The following is a 15,992-nucleotide window of genomic DNA, read 5'->3' as shown; positions in this document are numbered from 1 at the left end:
GTATGATTGTTGTCCTTCTGGAAGGTTCTGCAATGTCTACAGAGGAACTCCAGAGCGGCCCAGCGTTGTCCGGATTTGGCTGGAGTAGGCCGTCATTTTAAGTAAGAATTTGTTCTTAACTGACTTGCCTAGTTAAATAAACTCTGGAGCTCTATCAGAGTGATCATTGGGTTCTTGGTCAACTCCCTGACCAAGGCGCTTTTTTTCCATGATTGCTCAGTTTGTCTGGGCGGCCTGCTCTACTGCTCTAGGAAGAGTCTTGGTGGTTTAAAACTTCTTCCATTTAAGAATGACGGAGGCCACTGTGTTTGTTCTTGGGGATCTTCAATGCTGTAGAAATGTTTTGGTACCCTTTGCCAGATCTGTGCCTCGACACAATCCTGCCTCTAAGCTCTACGGACAATTTCTTCGACCTCGACTTGGTTTTTGCTCTGACATGCACTGTCGACTGTGGGACCTTATAAAGACAGGTGTGTGCCTTTCCAAATCATGTCCAAGCTATTGAATTTACCACAGGTGGACTCCAATCAAGCTGTAGAAACATCTCAAGGATGATCAATGGAACAGGATTTACCTGAACTCAATTTCGAGTCTCATAGCTTAGGGTCTAAATACTCATGTAAATAAGTTATGTTTTTTATTTGTAAAAAATTGGCAAAAATTTCAAAATGGTTTTCGCTTTGTCATTATGGATTATTGTGTGTAGATGAGGGGGAAAAATATGTAATCAATTTTAGAATAAGACTAAAGTAATAAAATGTCTAAGTATGTCCCGAATGCACTGTAATATCTGAAAACAATTTCCAAATGTATCCCACCTCATTTCATTTTAACACCGCTACTGCCACCACATGGCGATGTAGGGAAATTAAACCAAGCACAAGCATTCATGATGATCAAATGCTAACCACATCTCGAATGTGAACTACGTGCATTTGGATCATTGACCATTTCAGTAAATCAATTGGTCACATTCACAGTATTTAGAATGAAATATTAGACTTCTCTTTCTCATGATTCACTCAATATTTATTTTCTTCCTCACCCCTTTTCACATTGGTCCTTTTACATCACTCCATGTTCCAGCTGTTCTTACCAAAATTCCACCAAATGGCAGTGAGGATGACAGCGAGGAGCAGGATGAGACAGCCAGTGATCAGGTAGGCTACGGGCAGGAAGTTGTTCTGACTCCTGAACCAGCTGACTGTGGACAGTACCACTTCCTTTCCGCCCTAGAAGGAATCCACTGCAAATTCTAACGGGGGGCTTCATGTGCTGAGGCCCACATTGTTTTTATAACTGACCAAATAAAGAAATCCAACATTTCAAGCCACAACCTACTGTTTCACTTCCACTCAATGAGAAACTAGCTAACCCCAATCCGTCTCAGGGTCGGAAATAGTCATCTGCCAATTGTAAACCGTTTTAATTCAATTGATTCAAATCTCATAATGATCAATCTGGTAGAATAAAGCATTAATAAGCAGATGAATAATAATGGCTACTGTAGGAGATATGGATGCAGTTGTTCCCAGTCGGCAGCCCTTCAGTTATGGGTTCTCTAGCGCGGGACCCCGTAGAGCTTCTTGAAATCGGGGAAGGCAGCCTCCCTCATCCACACTATCAAGTCCTCGTTCATGAAGCCGTTGTTGTGGTCCCAGGGGTCCAGGTCATACACTGGCTTCTACCAGTACAGAGGCCGGACCGTGCCTGACAACACATAGACAACATTTGGAAAGTTAAGTAAGAGGGAGCAGCGATACATATGTCTATTAATATTAAATAAGAATGTGGTATTACACCATGACTACTAATAATAGAGATGGCCATGAACACACTGTGTGGGTGTATTGTGAGACACACCTTCAATCACATGTGCTAACGTTAGTGTCTTGTTCTCATCCAGTGGGTTGCGGAACTTGACGGTGTACCAGGTGATGCCCTTCCTGAACAGATGAACATGGACCACTGCACCCCCCTCTCCTGAGTGGTACGTCAGCGTGAAGGAGTCTGGGACAAACAAACAAAACACATCAAGAAATCAGTCAGTCAATATATTAATCAAAACCAGGTCTCGTGTCAGATTGATTTGATCATATCACTGGATATTAAAATGTGTTTTCCCCCAAAATCCTATAATGCTGTCACATCATTAGCAGAGACTCAGAACATAGTGTGGGTAATGGTGTAATACCGTTGAACATGCTGTTGGCTACGGCCCAGCAGGGGGCGATAGGGAGTCCATTCTTTTCCTTTATGAAGGGCTCACAGTAGGTGCTGGGGTTATGTAGAGGAGAAAGACAGGAAGAGTTTGACAGGGAAGAAGTTGTAAAAGCTCAGAATGAACCAGCATAAAGTTGGATAGAGGCAGACAGACAGGGATAGATAGATAGAAGTAGATAGTAACAGTAGCTACCTTCAGGTTTTTATTTTCTCCCGACCATCTGTCCATCGTCCCTGGAGTACATGTATGTTCCGGTGGAAGTTGATCAGCCCATAGAAGAAGAACACATTTCTCTGGGACAGGAAATAGGAAACATAATCACTGTGCTTCTCAAAGGACTTAGATTTGGCTCAACAGCTTGTGGTCTCAAAACACGTATCACATGACCCTGCGTGTGTGTAGTCCACCCGTGGAGAGAGAGAAGAAGAGATGGTGAGAGAGGGAGTGACAGAAATAGATAGCAAACAAATAAACCCATGTGAACATTAGATACATGTTTGTTCTCTACCGCCACTCCTCCTGTTATACGGTACTCATTCTCAGGATACCCTTAAACTCTTCTTATTGTCTCTCTCTACCTCTCCATCTCTGTGTTCATGGTTAGATAAGATATGCATTGTGGAGGGTGTTACCTGCTCCATTTCAAGTGATTATGTGTGTGTGTGTGTGTGTGTGTGTGTGTGTGTGTGTGTGTGTGTGTGTGTGTGTGTGTGTGTGTGTGTGTGTGTGTGTGTGTGTGTGTGTGTGTGTGTGTGTGTGTGTGTGTGTGTGTCATCGGTGGAAGTAGAGAAAAAAAGGCAAAAAAGATTTGATTCATTTGAAGGGATTGATTACTCACATTCAGTTCATGTGTGTTCTGCACGGTGACAAGTAGGCACACTCCCAGTTTCACACAGTGGCCATACAGTAAAAGAATGGCAGGGCGGTGTGAGCAGTGAGCATTGGGGACCAGACAGGCAGTCTCTGATGTTTGAAAGCCGAGTTGTCAGGCCAGAGAACAACCAGAGAACAAGCAAGAAATGTGAGTCTTGTCTCTCTTCTCTTCCGGTCTTCTTTAACACAGTCTTATTTCTTTGTTCCTCTCCCTTGTTCTCGGTTCCCTCCCTACCAAGAGATTTTTCCCAGCAGGCTACTGGGAGAAATCCTTAACCAGAATCATCAACTCTTCTTCCTCTTTCCGTCTCTTCTTTCTCAATCTTTTTCTACTGTTCTTCTCTCAGTTCTTCCTTAGAGCTTCAGTCCTACATACAGATGTTTTACAGTCTAACAGATCATCAAGCTAAAATACTTAAGGTTTATTTTAGATGGTAACTTACAATCAGTTCCCCTTCAAACCAGTTGACTGTGTCTGTGCCTGCCTCGTTGTAGAACAACTTCACACACAGGATATTATGATAAATCCCACTTCCTACTGGGTGAAACAACTCAGGGATGGGCTTCACGGTGGTGTGGGTGACCAAACAGATAGAATCTGGTTCCATTTAGAATGTCTATATTCAGACCATCCCACAGGAGGGGTGGAGGTGTTGAACTACAACACTGTATAAACAATATCAGACATGTTACATGGTCACTTAAAATATAAAAATAACATCAAAAGTGTCACACCGAGAAGGTAAGAACAGGATAGGGAAGAGGGTTGAAGTGTCCAGCAGTCTCTGGAGATTGGATTGAGAAGCGCCATTTAAGTTTGTTGCGTGTGTGTGTGTGTGTGTGTGTGTGTGTGTGTGTGTGTGTGTGTGTGTGTGTGTGTGTGTGTGTGTGTGTGTGTGTGTGTGTGTGTGTGTGTGTGTGTGTGTGTGTGTGTGTGTGTGTGTGTGTGTGTGTGTGTGTGTGTGTGTGTGTGTGTGTGTGTGTGTCAAGGTTATTATAGGTTTGTGATTTAATATTTGTTTTTATTTCTATTCATTTTTAGATTTTTATTGGAAATTCAGTTTAGTTACAGTTAGTTCAGAATTGATTTGCTCGTTTTTAGTTTCAGTTTGATAAAAACATTTCTATTTTGTTTTTATATTATTTACTTTCAGTTCTAGTGTTGGGGACAGAATACATGGGAGGCTAGGAGCCATTATGTGCCTATAGTTTTTTGGGGTTTTGGGATGTCACTTCAAGCCACTAGGGGGCAGTAATACATACAGTTCTGGGCCAGGACCATAGAACTGGAAAGACACTACAGGACTCCATACAACTCTGTAGCCAGGATTTAGGTTTAATTATAAAACAATCCTAACGTGACTTGGATTTGAAGGATAAGCACCTAGACTGGTGCAAGAAATATGGTGGAAGGATGTGTAACCTTAATTTATCTAGGCAAGTCAGTTACAAACAAATTCTTATTTACAATGACGGTCTACCCCGGCCAAACCCAGACAACACTAGGCCAATTGTGCGCCACCCTATGGGACTCCCAGTCACGGCCGGATGTGATACAGCCTGGATTAGTGACACATCTTGCATTGAGATGCAGTACCTTAGACCGCTGTGCCACTCGGGAGAAATACTCATGTTTAAACCAATCCAGTCCTTTCTTTTAGATGTAAGAAGAATCAAGTACCTTTCCCTTTATCTGACAGAAAGAGAGGAAAAAACTACAAATTAAGTCATGGCAAATATGACATTATGTTTATGTAATATTAAACAAGTATCACTGACTAACCCCTTCAAATAAGGTTAATAACAGATGCAACAACAGAAGAAACATAAGCAATACAACACTTATTCACAGATCTATCAGTTCACAGCCAGCCAGCTTGTATGTGTGTGATTGTTTCTGTTCAACCAAACAAGATCTTCTGGTTTATCTTCAATAAGACTCTGTGTTCCAGAGAGGTGGCTGTTGGGGTTCTCAAGCCGGATGACAGTTGTCCACAGACAGAGAATATTTTCTCCACGAACACTTGGGGTGCAAGGGAAGAAACCAGATCCAGCTCTACAGCGCACAGCTTTGGATAAAGAGCCACCCTTGTCTGCCAGAACTGGAGAGGTGACTCTGTAAACATACCCCATCCCCCTTACCTCCTTCAGGTATTTCCGCAGCTCACACCGGGAACTTAATGCCCTGCCAGGTTGACCCTCCAGCTGGACAGTGACCTCAGACACAATCTTTGATGCGAGGCTATATTTCTGAAGAACTGTGGTCTAGATATTCACTGGATTCATCGTGCTGGCATCTTCGATGACGTGGATGTCAATTAAGGCAGCCCCCAGCTCCCCTCTGATTCAGAGGGGTTGGATTAAATGTGGAAGACACATTTCAGTTGAATGCATTTAATTGACTGACTAGGTATCCCCCTTTTCCTTTTCCTTTTCCTGGGGTCCTGCTGCTCCACAGCTGTACTCTCCAATTTGTTGAAGTACAAATGACTCCGCTTCCCTCATCAGTGGCTCCATCTCTGTTGAGCGTAGTGCCAGAGACGCATTTGGGTCCATATGGCAAGCTGCTGCAGGGGTTGGATCGAAGTTGGCTGCAAGAGGATTCAGTATGCATGCAAAGAGCTCAAACAGTGACTTCAGGAGGACCTGTGCCAACTGTTTTGCAAGAGTAGTTGACTGCAAGTGTGCCTCAAGGTTGAGAAGACACAGCACCACATCAGACAGTTTGAAGTTTGTCATGGGGATTGCGAACGGTTCCAGCAACTTCACAAGACGTTCTAGCTTGGCCCAGTCACGCTCCTCACTCGCCCTGGGATTTCTTCCCTGTTAGCTAGTGATACAGTAGCTGGTGATAGTGATGCACATGCTACCTAGTAGGCAAGAACTGGTTGAATCAGCATTGTTTCCACGTCATTTCAACCCCAAAAATCAATCTGATGACGTTGAATTAAGGTGAAAACTGATTGGATTTGCAAAATGGAATTAGCGTAAGGGCATTTCATCTTTTTTCACCAACATTTACTGAAATCCAATGACATGGTGACATTTGTTATTGATTTCACGTTGAAATCACTTTAGTTGACATCTCAACCAAATGTAAATCAAAACTAAACGTCAACAAAAAAAAAACATTTGATTTTTGCTCAAACTTCAGAATAAAAAAAACTTAAACTAAACATAAATAATTGTTATTTTTTTTACATTTTCTTTTAGTTTGTTTTGCAGTTTGTTTTGCAATTGTTTTCCCAATTTTTGCTTCAGTTTTTGTTTACTACAATAACTTTGGTGTGTGTGTTTGTGTGAGAGCAGAAGAGGTCCAGTTCGAAATGGTTGGGTGTCAGTCTATGGCAGAGGGCAGAGTATGGCAGTAGGTGTGTGTGTATGTGTATCAGAAGAGTCCCAATTTGACTTTTCCTTCTCTACAGCCTTTCAAGATGTCCGTATCCAGCAGCTTCAGCAAGTCAGTTTGGACCTGGAAGTGAAAAAGAGGGCTATATTATTAAGAAACTCCATATTGTCTGTGACAGAAAGCCCATGTACTACCAGAGAATATTTTCAGTGCTGTGTAAAGTGTGACTGTGTTCTTTGCCCAGCAGAGGGAATTATAGTCTCACCTCAGGGATGTCCACCATCATACGAAGCTCCTGGTCCCTCCAGTTCCAGTCCAGAACCAGGAAGCCCAGCGCTGGCAAGGCCAAACTGGGGTTAAATCCCTGAGGGGGACTAAATGAGTGCCCACCTCAGGGTGAAGTGTAGAATATCCGAACAAAGTATAATGTAAATTAAACCACACTAAGGACAAGCCCTTACCTTTCCCTAGGAGGGCTTTCAGTCTCCCTGGTGTTCCCACCCCAATGTATGTCACCTCAAGCTTCAGCTGCTCCTCTACCTGGGGACAGAGACAGACAGACATACAGAGGACAGTCACACTTGGCTTTACTCACTCACAGAACAGCTCATCTGTATACACAAACATTCATAGGAATCTATTCTACAATAAAGTATGTTACATTGATGTGCTTTGCAAACAGCTTCAGCACTATAGCCTCTTGCTCAAATGTTGTCAACTGTCTGGTGACGACATAAAAACAAGGGAGCATTATACTGAGCTGAGAAGTACCATAAAGTATACACAATCAAAGGAAATACAAATCAGATGAATAACTTTAAAAGAAGGAGATGTGAGTTGTTGAGCTTGATGAGTCTGAGGGTGGAGTTACAGACAATGAACAAAATTACAGAACTATTCTCTGTGTGCTGCGTCTGGACCTCAGCCCATTTGGGACAAACTGAGCGAAAAGAGAAAGGGAAAACATATACTCTGATACAAGGGACGGATGTCAATAATCGAAAGTGTCTTCCTCTTTGAACTTCCTCCACAGATCAGTCAGATGAAGAAGAGGAGATGAGGAGGGGAAGCCAGCACCAGACTATTAAGTTATACCCAAGTACAGATCTAGGAACATGACAGAAGACTTAAAGCACAAATGGGACAGAAGTTCTATTAGTTTAACATTGAGGTTAAAAATGATTAATGGATTGGTGAGGTATGTAGGTATGTAGGAGGGATAGTTTGGTGAGGTATGTAGGTATGTAAGGAGTGATGGTTGGTTTGTACTCACTTTCTTTCAGGTAGGAGGAGAGGCTGTATGTGAGGTCATTACTAGTCAGGAAGCAGGAACCAGAGAAAAAAGTCACATTACATTATTCAGGGAAAGTGAGTGAGTAAGAGTGGGAGAGAGAGTGGGAGAGAGAGTGGGAGAGAGAGAGAGAGAGAGAGAGAGAGAGAGAGAGAGAGAGAGAGAGAGAGAGAGAGAGAGAGAGAGAGAGAGAGAGAGAGAGAGAGAGAGGGAGGGAGGGGGAGTGAAAGGGAGAGAAGGTGTAGAGAGGGAGAGATAAAAGAGAAAGAGAGAAAGAAATAGAGAGACTGACAGAAAGTCTGGTAAAAGAAGACAGAGGTCAGGTGTGACAGTTGAAAGGTTAAAGGTGACTCACCCTGCAGTTTAATCTATTCCAGCTCGATGACGAAGCGCTCATCTTTGAAGTAGAACCAGGTTCTGCAGGTCACCTAGAGAGACCGGTTTGGGTTCTGTCGTGGCCAGGACGCTCGTGATCGTCTTCTTCTGAATACACACAGAGATATAATTCCAACTTCTAACACCAATGTGGTTGAATTTAGGCACAATTTAACGGCAGCTCCTTTTTAGAACAGCGGGTGTCTTTTCACTCCCCTCCATCCTTAGTCTTACCCATCTCTTTTTCTTGGTCTTTTTCTCGACCTCATCAACTTTCTTCTCCTGAGCCACAAAACACTCCTGGATTTCTGTGTAGACAAATAAAATCATTGAGAAAGTAGTAGTACAGTCGTACACCAAACGAAATGCAATGAAGTTTAAAACAAACTTTTACATACAAGTGCAGTCTTCTTCTAGCCGGAACTGGATCCTCTGTTTCCTCTCTTTCCTTTCTTCTCCCGTGGGGTGGTTTCCCTCTCTTTCCTTTCTTCTCCCGTGGGGTGGTTTTCCTCTCTTTCCTTTCTTCTCCTGTGGGGTGGTTTTCCTCTCTTTCCTTTCTTCTCCTGTGGGGTGGTTTCCCTCTCTTTCCTTTCTTCTCCCGTGGGGTGGTTTCCCCCTCTTTCCTTTCTTCTCCTGTGGGGTGGTTTTCCTCTCTTTCCTTTCTTCTCCTGTGGGGTGGTTTCCCTCTCTTTCCTTTCTTCTCCTGTGGGGTGGTTTTCCTCTCTTTCCTTTCTTCTCCTGTGGGGTGGTTTCCCTCTCTTTCCTTTCTTCTCCTGTGGGGTGGTTTCCCTCTCTTTCCTTTCTTCTCCTGTGGGGTGGTTTCCCTCTCTTTCCTTTCTTCTCCCGTGGGGTGGTTTCCCCCTCTTTCCTTTCTTCTCCTGTGGGGTGGTTTCCCTCTCTTTCCTTTCTTCTCCTGTGGGGTGGTTTCCCTCTCTTTCCTTTCTTCTCCTGTGGAGTGGTTTTCCTCTCTTTCCTTTCTTCTCCTGTGGGGTGGTTTTCCTCTCTTTCCTTTCTTCTCCTGTGGGGTGGTTTTCCTCTCTTTCCTTTCTTCTCCTGTGGGGTGGTTTCCCCCTCTTTCCTTTCTTCTCCTGTGGGTTGGTTTCCCTCTCTTTCCTTTCTTCTCCTGTGGGGTGGTTTTCCTCTCTTTCCTTTCTTCTCCTGTGGAGTGGTTTTCCTCTCTTTCCTTTCTTCTCCTGTGGGTTGGTTTCCCTCTCTTTCCTTTCTTCTTCTGTGGGGTGGTTTCCCTCTCCTTTCTTCTCCTTTGGGGTGTTTCTCCTCCTCTTTCTCATGTTCTCTCTCCTTCTCTCCCCCCCAAGGCATCTGAAAAAGCAGAAAAAACGTGTCTGCTATATTTTGACTTTGCGCAACCTCAACCTCTGCTCACTGGACAGGCATAGTTACCATAACAACAATGTGCATTGTCAACATGGACACTACATTATAGTCACCATGGATATCAATGTTGTAACATACAGCCTAACCAAATGCCTGGCTATCTTTAACAACCCTCTCTCCCCTCTTTACCACATCCCCCCCATCTCTCACCCCTCACCTCTTATCCCCATGCTATGAAATCATGTTCAGGCCCCATGGGAACAGAGGACAGAGGAGAATGCTGCTCAGAAATACCTCTGGTTTAATTTAAACAGGCTAATGCCACAGTCCCACCTCTAAGGACCCACTCTTGTACTCTAATATATAACCATAGATATAGGCTGTAAAGAACAGACTGACACAGGTCTCTATTCCACAGGTTATCATGTCATGGACCCACCCACATGGTGATTGAATTGAACAGCTACTTTGACATATTGACATCCTGTCTGTCATACAGTACAAGTCTGCCTTTTAATGATAATGTTCATTCTATCTATTCCATATATGTGGTTGAACCTCACTTGTCCCAGAGAACATTATCTACCCCTGAGGCTGCCTTGTGTCACGTCCTTATTAAAGCCCATGTATGTTCCATTGCCTGTCTGTCTGTCGGTCCCAGGTGAATAATGATCACAATGTGACCAGGGCTTATTGGGGACCTGGTGGCATGTGGCACGGCTGGGTTTTACGAGATCAACCCGAGCTGTGGTGTTTGCTAGACTGAATGTGTAGGCTGAGGAGTTCATACATTTATAATACGTTTGTAAGACACCATTGCCTGATTCCCTCTTCATGTGACCCTCATAAATACCACCAATAGGACAGCAATAGGTCATTCCCAATTCCCATGGATCCATAGGCCTATGAGGTGAAGGAGTAATAATAACCCTCCCTCTAAAATACAGATGAGTGTCTGTCTGCCCAGACAGTGACAGAGCTTACACATTAGTGTATGTATGCGTAGGCAATTATTTACACTCGACTATATTCGTAATGCATTAATCAATTGGTATAGCCTAACAATAACTGACATTTTATTGAGAAAATCTTACAGACTGTGACTTTAAGAGTTGCTGGAAATCACTTGGAGATTTAGATATCACTATGGTTGCCAAGCACTTGTGGAGTAACATCAATGTGGCTACAGAGTATATTTAGAGTAATGAAGGAGTATATTTGGAGTAACACAAGGGTGTCCACTGATCTTTCTAGGCTTAGTACACTCACAGGACACTTTGCAGGATGGTTGGGTCATTCTCTGAGTGGCCGGCATAGCTGACAATCAAATCAAATCAAATCAAATTTTATTTTTCACATACACATGGTTAGCAGATGTTAATGCGAGTGTAGCGAAATGCTTGTGCTTCTAGTTCCGACAATGCAGTAATAACCAACAAGTAATCTAACCTAACAATTCCACAACTACTACCTTATACACACAAGTGTAAAGGGATAAAGAATATGTACATAAAGATATATGAATGAGTGATGGTACAGAACGGCATAGGCAAGATGCAGTAGATGGTATCGAGTACAGTATATACATACGAGATGAGTAATGTAGGGTATGTAAACATAAAGTGGCATAGTTTAAAGTGGCTAGTGATACATGTATTACATAAAGATGGCAAGATGCAGTAGATGATATACAGTACAGTATATACATATACATATGAGATGAGTAATGTAGGGTATGTAAACATATTAAGTGGCATTGTTTAAAGGGGCTAGTGATACATTTTTACATAATTTCCATCAATTCCCATTATTAAAGTGGCTGGAGTTGAGTCAGTATGTTGGCAGCGGCCACTAAATGTTAGTGGTGGCTGTTTAACAGTCTGATGGCCTTGAGATAGAAGCTTTTTCAGTCTCTCGGTCCCTGCTTTGATGCACCTGTACTGACCTTGCCTTCTGGATGGTAGCAGGGTGAACAGGCAGTGGCTCGGGTGGTTGTTGTCCTTGATTATCTTTATGGCCTTCCTGTGACATCGGGTGGTGTAGGTGTCCTGGAGGGCAGGTAGTTTGCCCCCGGTGATGCGTTGTGCAGACCTCACTACCCTCTGGAGAGCCAATGACGTACATTAGCCACTCAATATACCTCAATGACAAACTGCACTCAACACAACGCCAACCAACCGGAGTGTGTGTCTGTGCATGCATGTGAGGGTTATCAGCCATCTCCTTTCCCGTTGTTCTCCATCTTGGTCACCCTCTCTGTTCCCATCTCACGATCTCTCTCCATCTATCCCTTTTCTATCTTGATCTGTCCCTCTCTTTTTCCTGCTCTGTCACTTTTCACTCATGACCATTTGTCCAGGGGAAAGAGGTTAGAACGTTAGCGTGTTTAGGCACAGGGGGTTGTAGCAGGAAAGTGTGTGTGTGTGTGCGTGTGCGTGTGCGTGTGCGTGTGTGTGTGTGTGTGTGTGTGTGTGTGTGTGTGTGTGTGTGTCTAGTGTGAGAGAGGGTGCATGTTACATTTAATTAGCACTGACTCATTTCTGCATGGTAGGTCTGATCCAACCACTACTCCCTGGCCCCACCCCTTCACTCTATACTTTACAGTCCTCTGTCAGGGCAATCACTCCCTCTCTCCATCCGTCCATCCTCCACTCTAAGCCCCACTCCATCCCATCCTTAAGGATCAAACCACACACTCTCTCTCACACACACATCCCCTTCTCTTTCCTTCTATCTGGACCACTTGGAGAAAATGTAAGGACACAAAAGTGGGGGAAACAGGGAAGAGAGAGAAAAGCGTATCAAAGAATAGACAAACAGGGGACAAGAGGAGAGCATAAGAAGAAGAAAAAAGAATAGGGGAGCACTTTATTGGATGACAGATAAGGGGAAGGAGTACCATACGGAGCAGCACAGCCGGACAGAATCACTTGTCTGCTCCATCAGTCCTGCAGGTACATTTGTCTGCCTGCCTGCCTGCCTGTCTGTCTGTTAACTGGTCTGGCTGTGTGAACATTGGCTTTGTAAACTGGGAGTTGCTCTCATAGAAATAAGAATTAATTCTAGTTCTGTGGTTGCTCTGGACTGGTTTGGATGAGCCAGTTTTAGCTGCTGTTCTATTCTAAATTCTAAGATTGAGTTTCTCTGCTTCTTACGTTTGACTCACTTCATACTCCATCTACACTGTAGATGCATGAGGATCTGAGTGTGTGACTCACTGTGTGAGACTGAAACAACGCCCTCTCTTCTGTACAGTCTGGTGCTGGGAAACAGTGACCGACTCAACAAACATCAGTTCCTGGTTGACTACATCAATCGCTCAGTAATATGTAATATAATGATGAGCCAAGCACTGTATGACTAATGCCGAGCAATGGATGACCACAAATACTCTAGAGTATTTTGCTCCTGAGTGGCACAGCGGTCTAAGGCAGTGCATCTCAGTGGTAGAGGCATCACTACAGACACTGGTTTGATTCCAGGCTGTATCACAACCGGCCGTGATTGGGAGTCCCGTAGGGCGGCGCACAATAGGCTCAGCGCTGTCCGGGTTTGGTCAGGTTAGACCGTCATTGTAAATAAGAATTTGTTCTTAACTGACTTGCCTAGTTAAATAAAATGAAAAAATACCACTGACAACCTGTCAAGCTGTGTGAGTGTGTGTGTGTGTGTGTGTGTGTGTGTGTGTGTGTGTGTGTGTGTGTGTGTGTGTGTGTGTGTGTGTGTGTGTGTGTGTGTGTGTGTGTGTGTGTGTGTGTGTGTGTGTGTGTGTGTGTGTGTGTGTGTGTATATGGTACGTGCCAGGTGTGTGTGTGTAGTATGGGCACAGGGTTACTGAGGGCATCGGGTACAAGGGATATGGTTTCCCCCCATGGAACAGCAGATGGATCACATTTCCCTGGAGGTGACTCTAGGAAAGGATCTCTATTAATATAACGTTCTAATGCTAGAACAATAACACACTATGCTAATGCTAGCATGAAACCCCCTCAGAGCAGCTGGACTGCTGGGAGGAAAGGCTAATGCTAATCACATTTACAGCCACTAGCAAGAATGCTATCAATTATCAAATACATGCAGTACCCTACATACACAACTACTGTAGCCTAGAAAGTAAGGAAAGATGCTAAACACATTCACATGTAGGCCTACATAACAGCACAAAAAAAGCGAACGTGTTTTGGTGTTTGAAAGTGTGCTAGTTTATGTGTCGGGAACACTGCTAGGCTAGGCTGTGTTATATACTGTATTGTTATGTACTGACCTGTCCTGTTCTTGTCAAAATACTTGCCCATTAATCCCTGATTTATACATGTGTGACGTGTGAAAAGTAAAAATACCCCCCATGACGCATCACACAGAGGTCGCTCCTAAAAGTCACTGCCATTTTGGGTCTGTCCGGCTACACACACACCGTATATACCGCACGCACACTACACACACTACATCTGGGCCAGTCCTGCTACACACATCACGAGTACGCCACACACACATCACATCTGGGCCAGCCAGTCCTACCAAACACACACACACTCCTGGTCTTGTTCCATCTGAGCAGGCCCACAGCCCGAAAAGGTGAAAGGTCAGAGGGGGGTGAAATTTTGCCACAAGACGCATTATTTTTCTGACCCCTAACCCCTGATCCTCCCAGGTCAGTCCAGATAGTTAGAAACTGCTCTGGACACAGATAAGGCTTATGGGTGAATGAGTTCACAGGAGACAGACACAGGGATCAATGGAAGTGAATGGCCTTAGAGTGGGCCAATACTAAAATAAGTTGAGATGACTGACTGGTTTTAATTGAGATCAATGGAGATGACTGGTTTTAATGGGAATCAAGAGGTGATTGGTTTTGGAGATCAATTGACTGGTTTCCGGATAGAGCTGATTCTGCCTCAGACAGGCACCATGCTTTCACTGACACACACCCACTGAAATTGTCTCTGTAGTACAAAATACCCCTGTTGCTGTTGTAAATTTACGATAAAATCATGGAATGGTTTTGAGTATCGTATAAAAACCAGACTCTTTTCAAAATACACACACACACACACACACACACACACACACACACACACACACACACACACACACACACACACACACACACACACACACACACACACACACACACACACACACACACACACACACACACACACACACACACACTCTTGGTTGATTATCACTGCAGGGCAGATAGCTCTAAGTGCCCTGTGTAAAGCTATTTATCACTAACGGGGCTAACTCTATTAGTCTGATTAAAGATACCACTCAGCCTTGCAGGATAGCATCAACCCGTGTGTGTGTGTTTGTTTGTTTGTGCTTGTGTGCTGCTTCAACACAATTAATCTCACTTTTGATCACTCAAGACCGTATCCTCACTTACTGAATCCTTACTTGAGAAATATAGTGTATGCATAAGTTCAACATCCATTGGTAGTGGATGAGGTGAGTTACCCCCTTATTAGGGATGGGCATTTGAAATGACTTCACTATTCAAATAATATCATGCATTTTTGGGGATATGTGGATAGTCGAAATACACTTTATATTTTTTTTTACTTCAATGGGGACTTGCTCGTGTGACTCAGGAAAGGCGCTCTACTTGTTGTTTCAGCACAGGCAGGTGGCGAAGGGACACGAGAGGAGCAGGGACCGGTGTGTTTGATACGGAGGGAGTGGACTCGTGCAAGTTGGCGTGTCATCTTCAATGCTTGGACATGCCTACCTGGACATATTTCCGCCACTTTTCCTGTAACGGTTTAAACCGGCCTGGCAAAAAAAGTAGATCTCATACATTGTAACATATTCAAGAGTACAAAAACAACATTTCACGACTCAATTTAGTGATATAAAGATGGCCTCAACTGTACATGTGACATAATGTACAGTTTAAGCTCTTAAATTATTAACTTGCGACGACTGGCTCCTGCCAGCTCTTCACTTGTCACCTGGAAAATCTCTCTCCATTTAGGTCATTGAGGCTAGCATTTGTTGAGCTAGTTGCCATGACACCCATACCTACAAAAGCCAACAAGGATCAAATTAAGAACTCATCTTTTCCTGCTGGTAGACAGAGATCCTTAGCGGAATGAGAAAATGCGTTTCTCAGCTGGCAGATTTGGAATCATATGCAGATTGCAATGCGATTCAAGATCAGATCAAATCAAATTGTATTGGTCACATACACATGGTTAGCAGATGTTAATGCGAGTGTAGCGAAATGCTTGTACTTCTAGTTCCGACACTGCAGCAATATCTAACAGGTAATCTAACAGAGCGGCATAGACGGTATAAAATACAGTATATACATATGAGATGATGTCACGGTTGTTGAATGAACTGGACCAAGGTGCAGCGTGGTGAGCGGACATTTTCGTTGCGGGCCCCGGACTGGGCACCGTCGCTGGGGGCCCCGGACTGGGCACCATCGTTGCAGGCCCCGGACTTGGCATTGTCGCTGCGGGCCCCGGACTGGGCACCATCGCTGGGGGCTCCGGACTGGAGACCGTCGCTGGGGGCTCCGGACTGCGTGCCATGAC

General features: G+C 44.0%; 2 pseudogenes; both read right to left on the bottom strand.

Annotated features, from left to right (window-relative positions):
- Nucleotides 1-131: 131 nt before the first annotated feature.
- LOC129816204 (cell cycle control protein 50C-like) lies at nt 132-4,729 on the bottom strand (annotated as a pseudogene).
- Nucleotides 4,730-6,485: 1,756 nt separating this feature from the next.
- LOC129816203 (protein CMSS1-like) lies at nt 6,486-9,677 on the bottom strand (annotated as a pseudogene).
- Between the last annotated feature and the right edge of the window lie 6,315 nt (nt 9,678-15,992).

Source organism: Salvelinus fontinalis, chromosome 19 (assembly GCF_029448725.1).
Source record: "Salvelinus fontinalis isolate EN_2023a chromosome 19, ASM2944872v1, whole genome shotgun sequence".
NCBI classification, from domain to species: Eukaryota; Metazoa; Chordata; class Actinopteri; order Salmoniformes; family Salmonidae; genus Salvelinus; species Salvelinus fontinalis.
This window is presented reverse-complemented; position numbering and strand designations above follow the sequence as displayed.